The 13,030-nt window shown below is 39.9% G+C and overlaps 1 protein-coding gene across 10 annotated transcripts in view; it reads left to right on the top strand.

Annotated features, from left to right (window-relative positions):
• Window positions 1-13,030, top strand: part of tenm2a (teneurin transmembrane protein 2a) — a 214,887-nt gene that overhangs the window by 79,860 nt on the left and 121,997 nt on the right. The window lies entirely within an intron of this gene.

Here is a 13,030-nt window from a genome sequence, read left to right on the forward strand (position 1 = left end):
TAAACCTGTGCTTGTGTTCGGATGTGAAGGTTATTTTCAGATCTTAAGAGGACTTTTTGTACATATTAAGTACATGTTGGACTTAATACTTGAGGTCGAAAACCTTTTTACTAAATAGAAAGGAAGACATTCATACACACAGAAGCAATGAGCTGAGGAGATAATGGAGCACAGATTGTTTACCTGGGAACATACAATGGTTGATTTTCCTGAAGCATTTGTGAATTGACAGCGAAGGGCATCGCTGCACAGTCACAGGGACACACGTGTTCAGCAGGTGAAATCTCGAAACAGACGATTAAGTGATACAGGTATATATGTAGTTTTCATTTGTTCTGATCTACACTTATACAGTAAAGGAATAATGGAGCATAATAACGCTGACACCTCTGAGTGAAATTACCGTTAATATAAATTCACAGGCTTTTCTCTTCCAGTTAAATTAAAATACTTATATGAGGCAAAGTTATCACAGCTGATATTTACTGATGTTAATTTCCCTCTATGCCTTATGTTATTACTTTCTGTCTGTGGAAACACGTCAGAATTGTACTATTTGCTGTCTCCTTGGCTTCTGGTGAGTAAATATTCACAACTTCCTTGGAAATGAAAATCCTGAAATATATTTTATTTACCATATGGCATATGCAGTATACAATAAGTAGAACGTGAAACATCTTAACTTTTAATATATTCTGATACATTTCCTTTAAGAATTGAGATCTGTATAAAGTAATATCAAATCAGATAAAAGAAGTACGCTTCAATCAAGAAAAATGACTTTACTTAAGATGTGTCACAGACAATGAAAGTATCTAATCAGCTGAATTGACAGTTCGTCACTTATCCTGATATATAGGATTCAGTAGTATCAATAGCTAAAGCCTGACAACTGTACAAATCAAAAACTCGCATTCTCCAACCACCACTTCTGCAATTATTAAAACAGTATTTCATTTTGGTACATTTTAACTTTCCGGCTCTTCAGCAGCATTCAATTTCCAACAAGAGCTACCCCGGCTGACACCACAGGCTGTCTAAATTTATTTCTGAGAATTGAAATTGAAATAAGGAATACTCAGTTATTGTAAGAAGTAAGGTCCAGCATACACAATGAAATATTATTGTCAGCTATTTTTCTTGTTTCAGTGAACTCAGACTTTGGGACAAAAAATATACTTATTCATATAAATTAAACCAACTAACTTTATGCACATTTCTCAAAATGACAAGATTCAATAAAATGCAGAACATGAGGCAACAATTTCTGAGCTGTCAAAAGTGTCAGACATTCATGCAGAAGTCCGTGTGCCATGTCGCATGTCCAGAGAATGATAAACAGCCCAACAGTGGCTGTGGAGAACAGGCTACACCATCATCAGTCTTCTACACTGTCAGATAGGCAACGACTGCACATAGATGCAAAAATACTCATTACTGGTACATTAACTAAACCATTATGTCATGTAGTGGTTTCACCATCAAAAATGTGAGTGTTTTTTTAACTAAGTGAAGCCCCTTCTCACGGACTTAAATGTACTTCCCTGAGCATATTTTTTGTTTGTTATATTTATTCTGGGGTTTAAATGTGTCCAAATATCGAACCTGGAAATGCTGGTCCACAGCTTTGTTCCTGACATATCTAAATTACTATTGGACAATGAATCTCACTGACTCCCCTGGCTTTTCCTTTAGCGCTACCATGACTTGTCCCAACATTAACTGGATGGAATATCATGACATTCATGTTCCCCTCAGGCTGAATCATGGTATTTTTGATGAGCTCCTGATTTTTCCTTTGCCACCTTCCCATCAGCCTCAGCTGTACTTTGTGTTTAGTGCTAATTTCATACATATTAGCATGATTAGCATGCTTAAACTTAAAAGGTGACCATTGTGGGCATGTTATTATGCTGATGTTTGCATTCCATTCAAAGCACTGATGTGCTTAAATACAGCATCACAGAGCCACTATGAGGACTCCCAGTCTTGTTCAAAATATAAGGTGGTGTCAGTTACCCGCTGATACAAAATAGATGCATGGAAATTAGCACAGGCTTCAGATCTTTTGGAAATATACCATGCCAACAGCTTGTCAGGCAGAAATGAATAGCAACAAAAACATCATAAACTGCAATGCAGTATTCAAAAAAAAAAAAAAAAAATTCCACATCCAACCACAAAAGACCACAACATCTTTCGTGTATTTCTGATGGTGCCTTCTGCTCTCAGATGTCGCCGTATCGTGTAACTACTTTGTTTGTTGAATAGCTTCATAAAAACATAGAGAGAGAGCTCTGAGAGGAGAATCAAGCTCCAGAAATACACAAAAGCCGCCATAGAACCGCTGAATACAGTTCCACCACTGGTTGAAATGTTGTCAGACATGTTCACAATATGAAATAAAAGAAGAATTAAGTTTTGTGAATAAACAGCAGTGTGTGGGTCTTTTCTATTTATTGTTATATTTTTTCCCCAGTGCTGCATGTTTGTTACCCATCACAAACTATAAAATTCCAGAGACATCATTATGCATAGTAGATGATGGAGGGCATCTTAAGCTATAATGGACAACCGTATTGATCTTAAGAAATACTGTCTGGAGAAGAGAGTCTGAGTTTTATAATGCTGTTTTTACTGTCTTCCTTTTATAGTATCGGGCTTCAATCAAGTGTTTAATAGTGTGTAAAAGCCAATAGCGGCTGAGCATTTAAATGCAAGTTAATTAAAGAAATTCAAATTAATCAGTGGATGCATGTTAACCTTTTAATGCCCACTAACTTAAACCTAAAACATTTTTGACTTGATGTCCTGATGCAGCAGTAAATAATAGCATCATGGATTTGAATGTTTCACCCAATTGTGTGTGTGTGATACAGCCAGAATGAGCTGCTGGGACATGCAGATACCGGTTATAATTGCGATGTCAAACAGTGCAGAAGAAAGTGCTAGATCAAACTTTGAAGCTATCTGAGGGGAAATTTTCGGGGGAAAACTTGCGTTTCAAGTGGTTGGTGTAAGGTCTAAATGCATCACAGTAAGCAGGAGTTTTATTGGATCTGCCAGATTGTCTGCGGTGGAAAGATGCTGAGGTATGTGAAGATGTAAAGTTTGCAATCCATGTGTTCTGCATGACAACAAAGCACAGCATGACAGGGCTAACAGTCTGGAGACTGCTGACAGATCACAAACTGCATTTATAGTATGGAAGCTAGTAGCCATAGTGTCCTGATGAAAAATCCTGTGGGACAAGTAGTAAAAAAAAGTACAAGCTGTGGTGAGAAGTAGAGAGGGATTTTTTTTTTTTTTTTTTTATGAGAGCAAATCAGAGTGAATAGAGAAGGGAAGCTGTGGGAGACCAGATATCATTCAGAGGTTGTTTCGTGTAATTTTTAGAAGGAACGGTTCCGGCAGCTGTCACTTTATTGTTCCAGCATACAAATAAAAAAAGAAATGGGAATCAGTATCATCATTAGCAGAATGGAATCAACAGTGTAGTTAATAAACCTTCATGCTCCTTTTTTTTTTTTTTTTTTTTTCTTTTACATATTTTAAAAATAGAACACATCCAGCACATGTTCATCCAAAAAAAAAAAAAACTCAGCTCCCCTTTTGCTGCCCTGTTCGTCTCTACATCAACATGTAGCAGCTGTGCTGGGTGTTCAGCACTTCCTCCTCCAGCAGAGTAATTATGACAGGCTGATTGGTGCTTTGTTTTCTTGGGGATGAGAAGATCAATGCAGGGCTGATAGCGAGGGCTGGGCCGGGAGCAGAGAGAAAGGATAAGAGAGAATGGGGCTGAGGCCTTGTCACTTTTGAGTAGGAACCAGGGATCAAGAGATTTTAGGGGAGGAGAGGATGGAGTTAAAAACAGATAGAGGGAGGACAGAGCTGGGAATATGGGGGGGGGGGTTTAAGTGGATTGCAGGAAAGGATGGAGAGTGATGGATAAAGAAAGAGGGGAGCTCAGAAGGAGGGGCGATTGGGAGGAAAGATCCAGATTTAACAGTACAGTAGAAGAGATGGCTGAGGATTAACATTCTGTGACTGTCTGTGAGCACTGGGATAATCTCTGGTGGCCTGCAGAGCACTGTGGGAAGCCCACCACTGCTATGGGGGTTGAGGCCTACCACCAGGCCTGTCACAGTGTGTGTATGTGAGTGTGACTGTGACTGTGCGCGACTTTCAGTCTAGGTGTGGCAGGTGGAATGAGGTTCTGCTTCCAGCCCCCTACCATGCAGCGCTCTGAGCAGCTTGATGGATACGCCCCGTGGGTGGCATGAGGCGTTTTTCTTCTGCGTCATGACGGCCGTCAAAGTCCAGAGCTGGATTATCTCCCACTCTTCACTTTTCCTCCCTGATTTAAAAAAAAAAAAAAAATGCTGCAATCCAGCATAATAGATGCACACATTTTCATTCTGTATGTGGTAATGAGGAGGCAATAGATAGCGCCTTACAGAGTTTTAATCCATATTGATTTGTACTTCATGCTGTCTCATCGAATGGAGCGCAGCACCACGGGGCACCACACAGCATGGCAAGACATGGCATGGCGTTACCCAGCAAGTCTCTACTGGCCAGTGTTTGTTTATGAGTGAAACAGAGAGAGTAGGAGGGAAGCTGATACATGTCTGATACAGTCTCGTAGCAGAAAAAACAGGTTTTTTCACTGAGGGACGTATATGCACTCACCTATGGAAAGTCATACCTCTGGAAAGTCATTGTTAGGTGGAGATTAAAGGATTGTTCAAGTTATTAGACGTGGGGTTGTGTGAGGTACTTCTCTATTGTGAGTGTATTAACTGCGGATCAGCATCTCCCAGTTTAAAGAAGCGGCCAGGAGCACCGACGCAGAAGCCGAGCGATGTGCTGCTGTGGACGGGGGCCATCTGCAAAAATGTCTTCAACCACTTTTAAAAAAAAAAAAAAGGCCACAAAAAGTCAAATCGGTTGAAGTGTATGTTTTATTTAGAATATGTTCACTGCTTTATCATTTTTTCAACCATTGAACTTTACATCAAGTAACCTGAACTAACACTGTAAGACTTGAAGCAGCAGGCTCTCTCTCATGAGCCTGAAGCTTGCATGTTAAGCATTAAGTACCTAATCTATATAATAAGCTCTGATTTGACCGTTATTGACTCCACTGTATTGGCACATGATGAAGTGGTTCATTTCCTGCATTCATTTTCTTCTTCAAGTCCTGGTAACTTGTTAAATTTAGATCATAATGGAATGAATGAATGGGGAAGCCATTGATCGTGATGATTGTCCTTTCCTCACATTGTTTGAAGTACGTCTGTGTAGTTTGGTTGGAGTAGAAAACTGAGGGACTCAAAGCAAGTGTGACTGTGTCAGGCTTATCTCTCCTGGACATCAAGGGACATCTACATACAGTAGCTGAACCCTTCTCAGCTTTGCTATGATTCATCGCTGATCGACTTTTGGGTCTATTGCGGTGGGTGTCGCCATTCACAATGAATGACAACCTGTCGCACATCAAGTGTTTCAATGATTTCTAAACAAGTTGTGGTCGTGCAAGAGATACATTCAAAGAAGAACTATCCTGATTGGTGCAGCAGAGGCCAGGATATCCTAAATTTTACATCCTAATATGGGTCAAGCTTCAAAAACTCTCAGACTGTTCTGCTGTAAAAAAAAAAAAAAAAAAAAAAAAGAATAAAAGAAAAAGAGCCCATAGGTCGTTTGTGCAGCAGGTCATTGTGACCCGTGGTTACGTTTTGTTGTTAGGCGACATCAAGTGGCTGTAGTCATTATGACAGGAACAAAGGGAAAGATGCTGTGATGTAGCATGAAGAGCAACAAAGTCCATGTTAGGAGGAGGTTGGCGTGGAGAGATGGGTCATCAAAGTTAACAACAATGTTATTATTGTAACCATGACAATAAAGATCGTCAAATGTAAAGGAAGTACTTATTTTAACCAAAATCTTGATCTTTTCCTAAACCTAACCAAGTGGTTTTAGTGCCTGAACATAACCAAGCCTTTACCGTTATTATAGTAACATGGTGACGAAGGTAGGTACGCCGCTTTCGGTACAGTCCGGTCTTTATTATTGTAACCCTGACAACCGAAGTCCAGTACGCATGCTGCCAAAGGGGCACTATTTCAGTCCTATGGGTTGTATCAGAGGGTTAAAAAAAGACCTGTATGGTTGTTCAGGTTGGATGACTTGTTGAGAACTCTGGATCTTGTACTAAGTATAATGCAACTTAATATCCTCTTTTGCTCATTAGACCCTCCCTACCTGATATAAATAATTACAGTCTCTGTGCTCAAGCCAGGATAACAAGATGACATCATCAGGGATATTTTGATGTGTAAAATTAGCTGAGTTACCCTTTTATATGTGTCTCAGAGGAGGAAAGTTATCTTATCACTGTTAATCATTTCTTCATTACAAATTTCCCACCAGCAATAACTTACCAACTTTCCTACTTTGTCAGAGGCTGGTGTTCACAGCGTGTATGAGATCTACACCGCCTCATGTCATGCATTTATAGCAGTGCAATCGTGTGTATTCATGAGCCTAACCCCTCTGCTCAGCCACTGTACGGATACCAAGCTAAGAAACAGACCCCGATTAAAACCACACTGTTCAGCAGAAGAAAAAAAACCTGGCAGCGCTGATGTCAATATTTCTGTTAAAACCGTTTCTTCCCCACTCAATACTTGCTTTAATAGGTTGGCTTTGTTTTGCAGAGAGTCAAATGGGAAAAAGGAGAATAGATGAATAAATCTATATTAGGGTCTCTAACCTCTGATTGTGCAAGTCCTCTTGTTTTGCTGCTTAATACTCAGAGCTGGCTAATCATCAGACAAGTATCTGACTTTATCTTCCATCTCCATAACCGAGCATGGAGACAGGCTGGCATCTCAGCTGGTCCCAAATCTCCCTTTCTGAATCCTTTCCACGGCTAAGCCAAGTATCAGTTGTACAGGCAGTGGAGCTCAAGCACAGGAAACAGACGGATGTGACTCTTTTGGATCTTTATCAGCTGTTTTGGTTTTGCCATTTTTCTACTGTCTTGACTTTGCAAATAGGTGCAGGAGAAGGGCTTTAGTCTGTCTTCGCTGCGCCTCGCTTTCTCTCCAGGTTGTTGCACTAAAAGCTTGGTCCACTTTATGCAATGGTGTACCTGTTCCACCAGTTACAATCAATAGTACGCCCCGGTCACCTTTCTACCTAATCAATGGGTCAGCCTAGACTACCTCAGCCTCTGTCCCCAGTAGTCCCTTTGCAAAGTCATAACTATCTATTTTAGGGCAGACAGCAGCAAGTCAGTGTAATCAATAACAATGCATACAATGCATAAGTCCCAGGCTGATCTCTGAGATCAGTTGCAGGGCCAATCAAGGCATATTTTTAATAGATTGGTATGAACTATGTAAAGACAAATTGGCGACATACTCCATTGAAAAAACATGCACAATAGCTATTGTCTTTTCGCACAGAAGTGAAAGTGTCTGAACTAGGGAGGGACCCAATCACATGAATAGCAGCCAGTTCCAAGTAAGAGCGTGCATTGTTGATCCAAAGCAACCACAGCTGCTCTGGATTAAAACAAACTGTGGCTTTGTATCTATTTCAGCAACATTTTGCAGGATTACCACACTGCTAAAGTGCTGCTGCTGTTGTGTTCAAACCTTTCTGCCTCAACTCTTCCACACCGACGCTCGTCCACTCAGAGATAGTATACAAACACACTTAACCGTGCTGAATGGTAAAGGAAACTTCAGGAGAGGGAAGCTGTGATTTGAAGTTCATAGAATTTATTTCAACACAGACCCATTCAGCTGTCAACAGTATTTACTATGTCACCTAGTTTTAGGCTACGTGTAGGATATGCAATTGTGAAAATATCTGAAAAGGATGAGATAAGCAGAAACTCAATATTAAATTTCTCATATCAGTATGAGGATATGGGACATACAGGAGTACTCTTTTTGTTGTTGTTGTTGTTGTTGTTGTTGTTGTTGTTTTTATAGTTACTATTTAAACACAATTCAAACACAGAAATTATACACGCAAACAAACACACACCCTACTGCTCATAATGAAGCGGCTTACTTTTTGTCATAATTATGCCATTATTAACACAGTTTTCAGTTTTTATCTAATGTACAATTTTTATAATTTACCTCAATTATAAACTATTAGTTCACATCTCTCATTGTATACATACAAGTCAAAGGCCAACACAAAGAATTTGCATAATTATATATATGAATTGAATTGCATTTGCTTCCTGCTGATGCAATATAAATGTATTCCATATTCTTTTATAATATAATTTCTCTTAGTTGTTTTCAATAATATTATCCCATAAGACATTGTTCTAATTAATAAATCTAATCAGTTTTTCTAAAAAAAAAAATTTACATAATAGCATATCTGGACTCTCCCTCTCTCCAAGGACCCACCTGATAATTGCCACCCATCCCATACATAATATAGTATTTTATTAAGTCAAGGTACTATACATTAATTATAAATTGTGAATTATAAATCCGACTTCCATAAAGGTTTTATCATATACAGTAGCTTTATCATCATTTTTATCCACCATTTTCAATCTTCCAGGTTCACTGTATATGACTTCATATTTTTCCTAATCTTAACACCAAGGTTAATTTGTTCATAGGCTAAAACTCAAGTTTAAATAGAGCTGTTGTTCAACAGTGTTTGACTGGGGTGGGATCAGCCAATATTTTGAACTGATATTAAGTAGGCTGTACCGCCGCTGCTGACAACTGATGTTAAATATCTTTAAATGTTTCTACATTCAATCCAACAAATGAATGAACCACTTACATTAAAAACCTTTTCGTTCAGAGCGCCACTTGTCAAGGTGAGAGAGGCATTTATATCCTCCTGTACCTCTAAAATGCTCTGCTCTAAAAACACTAAAACATTGAAAATTAGCTGGACGTTGAATCACTCTATTGTACTGGTCAGTTTTATATTATACTGACATTTTCTGTCCTTCTGCCACAGTCGTCGTGTAACTCTTCAGTGCACACCTCAGCAATGGATCAGAACCATCCACCCAGATCAATATTACTATGCCCCAGTCACCCCTGGGCATAATTAATGTAACCCAACCCTCTGAACCTATTAAACATGAATTGATCAATCGTAGATCTGTTGCCACTATTGCTCCTCTATTTCTGCAAAGACAAGAGGAGACATGACATTTCTAAGTATAACACAAAAGGCAAAAAAAAAAAAAAGAAAATACTGTCAAACTTCACAGCATGTCTTTTTCTATTCAGTGTAATCTAATTTTCAGTCACAAGTCCTTTTGTATTTTGTCACAAGTCTACATATTGATTTTACTTACTTTTGATTCAAGCCCCCTTCTCTTTCCTCTTTCACTTCTTCCATCCCTCGGCCCTTTCAGTGGGTGAAAGCCATTGTGAGTTTCCTCATCAATGCAGCCGACCTGAGGTGCTGAGATCACTCCAGCAGCAGCACTTACTTGTTTGCTGCCCCAGGACATTCCCACCGCCTGGCTACTGTTTGCTTCTTCTTTTTTTTTTTTTTTTACCATATTTTATTCTGTTTTTTCCTCCAAAATCGCTCCCCCCACCCCTCTTCAGCTGTTCACTCTCACAGTGTGCATGTTTGTGCGTGTGCTAGTGAGCTGTGAGGAGGCAGAAAAGCTATATCTGGCCCTATCAGAGTGAAAATGTCAAGAAGTGTGAGAACGAAAGATCTGTGTGTCTTTGCTCTGTAGATTCACCTGATCTTTCAGCCTTTTTACCTTGCCAATATTTCAGTATGTTTTCTGTGTGCGCACATACCAGTGCCTCAGTCACTGTTTTTTGTTTTGTTTGTTTGCGTAGGCACACATGTCTGCAAGTGTGAGTTAAAGACAATAGTTTGACTTTTTGAACAGATCTCATTTCTGCTTTTCTTCTCCATTCGCTCTTTTATCGCCTTTGTTCCTCCGTCTTTCAGTTCTTCACACAAATGCTAGATCTTTTTCCCACCTTACTAAAATTCATCATAAAAGCATCCCAAGGCCTTCTGAGGCCAAATATAGAAGGCAGCATATTTTATTTGCTTTTTCACTTCATTTTCTTCTTTGTGTGTGTTTTTTCTTTCTTATGTATGTTCTGCGCTCATTTATCGTACTTGGACGAAGTTGGAGTTATAGATGAAAACAGGAGTAGCGTGTCTGTAACATTAGCTGTGCTGGAACAGGCTTTGGAGTGTTCTGGCACACACAGTGTAGTGTATACACACACACACACACACACACAAATGGTCACATATGAACACAAAGCCACACATACATCAGTTAACAATTAGCCCTAAGTGTACTTGACTCTGTCTGATAAGGACCCATCCAAAGACTGGTGGTGTGGGATGAGAGGTATGAAAAGTGAGAGATTACTCACCCAATACGCCCACGTACACACACACACACACACACACACACACACACACACACCTCTTTCCCTTGTCTCTCTCCTTGCCTCTGTCATGTGATTAAAAACAAAATCCTATTTTGCGTTCTCAGGCCTACACATTTTACTCTATGACACAGTGAGGTGCACATTATGAGTCTAACTAGCTCTGTATCAGTGTCACAGCCAAGTCCCTGCCTAATCAGGCCACTTACACACACACACACACACACACACATACAAACATGCATGCACACACTTTGCAGAGGCCATGTGTTGGGATGGTGATAGAGGGTTGGCAGTTGGCAGACAGACAGCAGACGCTGTTCTTCGACATCAAACGTCTCAGAGCAGAATCTCACTTTCATGCCTACTCTCTCTCCCTCTCTCTCTGTCACACACACACACACACACACACAGACAGACAGACACACACAGACACACGCACACACACACAGACACACACACACACAAACACAACAACGCACATTTCCTCTGATCTTGCTGCCAAAACTCAAAGACTTGGAAGGACTCGCACACATGAGCAGGCACATACACACCGACATATACTCAAGTGCTAAACAGTCTTGAATTAAATTTCGTCAGCCGCTGTTGAAACCTAGTCTGTGAGACATAAGTACAAGTTTCATGTGGGGCTTGAAAATGATTCAAAACATTTCTTTCCCCCTTAAGACTGAATCCAGTCAAGCATCATGATCTTATCTACAGCCACAGACAGACACACACGAGTACAAACATAAGCACACCATGCAGAAAGTATACACTGCGTAAAGAAATACGGAATATGAAATCAAAGGAGGTCTTATGATATGTATACAGATGGATGACGAATTAAGGGAAATCAATAGCAAACAATAAATGAGTAGAGAAGCATAGTAATTTAGATTCAGGACACGAGCTATCACTTAATTATAATATATATATGTGAATAGTATGCTCTGGCCTTCACACTCACCAGATCTCACCCCTAATTAATACTTACGGCAGATTTTGTACCAACATGTTAGACCACGCTCTCTAATGCCAGTACCACGACACCAAATGAGGGAATATCTTGTAGAGGAATACTCTTCATCCCTCCAGGAGAATTTCTGGGACTGTAGCTGTGGTCAGATTATTCACTTGTCCATCCACCCACTATGTAGTGTTCGCTACATAGAAGACCCACTATAGGGGATAAGCGCAGACAGCAGTTGATACATTTCGGATTCTACTTGGATGTTGAAGTTCCCCTCCAGACATGTTTTAAACTATGTAAAAATACTCTGCTATGATCAATATTTAGTCTAACATGGTTTTTCCCACATAAAAAGTGAAAAAAAAATCAAAAACAGCTGCTGGAAACAGATCTACGCTTTACTAAATTCTGGATGAGGCCTTGTGCTCCGCCAACTACCACTGCTTCTGCTAGGCTGATAGGTGAAAGAGCCGTGCGTATTAGCTGAGGAAACATCAGAGAGACTTCAACATGTTCGAGCCTTAGTCACATCCATTTTTTTTTAGTTTGTTTAGGAGTGAGGAGTTTGCACCAAAATCGGTAAGCGTAGTTATTTGTTTATGCTGTTTGTTAGCTTGTAATTGGCAGTGCCTGACACAGTATTAGTAGCTGTACTAATGCAAACTCTCGCTCTCTGTACTGAAAAGGTTTCGGTGACTGGTGAAAAAGCAGCGCGTATCAAGATGGTTAGCGGAGGAAACATCAGATAGACTCAGCCACATGTTTGAGCCTCAGTCAAACCAAGACTAAGACGAGGAGTGTGTTGTGAACTAAATCGGCAATTAGCAGACATATCAGAGCGATTAGCTCAGTTCTCATCTTTTATTTGTTTATGTTGTTTCTTAGCTTACAACTGGCAGTGGCTGACACAGTATTAGTGGTTGTGCTAATGCAAACTCTCGCTCTCTGTACTGAAAAGGTTTCAGGTTTATCTTCCTCCGCACTTTCATGAGACAGGCCGCAAAGCACGATGGTCTAGCTGGATCGATGTTGTGTGCAGCTCCTTCGTAGCGCAGTATTTAGCGGATAGAATTTACAACTGAAAATTCACACAGCACTAGAAAAATGGCAGATTCAAGATGTGGTGGACAATGGTGCTTTCACACCTTTCATGTTTCTGATACGGTATAGATAGACTCTGGTGTTTTTCCCCATTTAGTTTGGTTCATTTCGGCCAGCGTGAAAGCTGTCATTCAATCACTTTACGGTATGCAATAAACAACCCGACCAGATTTCCTTACTGTAAAAAGTGGCTTCAATTGGAATTTCATTTGTTTTGTGAAAGCAAAGCGGACAAGCCAAACTATTATCACATTCACCTGCTTATATTCATGAAAAATGTCAAGGAAGCCGTTTGTGTAAGCAATCCACATATTTATGCAAGATCATTTTGGTAACCACGGTAACGCGTGTGCACCTCATTATGCGAGTGTGAGGCTTTTCCCTGATCAATCAGAAAGTAAAAAGAAAATTATACCCCAGAAATATTACAAGACCTTGTTTGTGTCCTGTCTCTGCATCCATCATTATTCACAACATGAGGTTAAGTTGCAGTTGTGACTAAAAATGCTCATAA

Source organism: Seriola aureovittata, chromosome 8 (genome assembly GCF_021018895.1).
Source record: "Seriola aureovittata isolate HTS-2021-v1 ecotype China chromosome 8, ASM2101889v1, whole genome shotgun sequence".
NCBI classification, from domain to species: Eukaryota; Metazoa; Chordata; class Actinopteri; order Carangiformes; family Carangidae; genus Seriola; species Seriola aureovittata.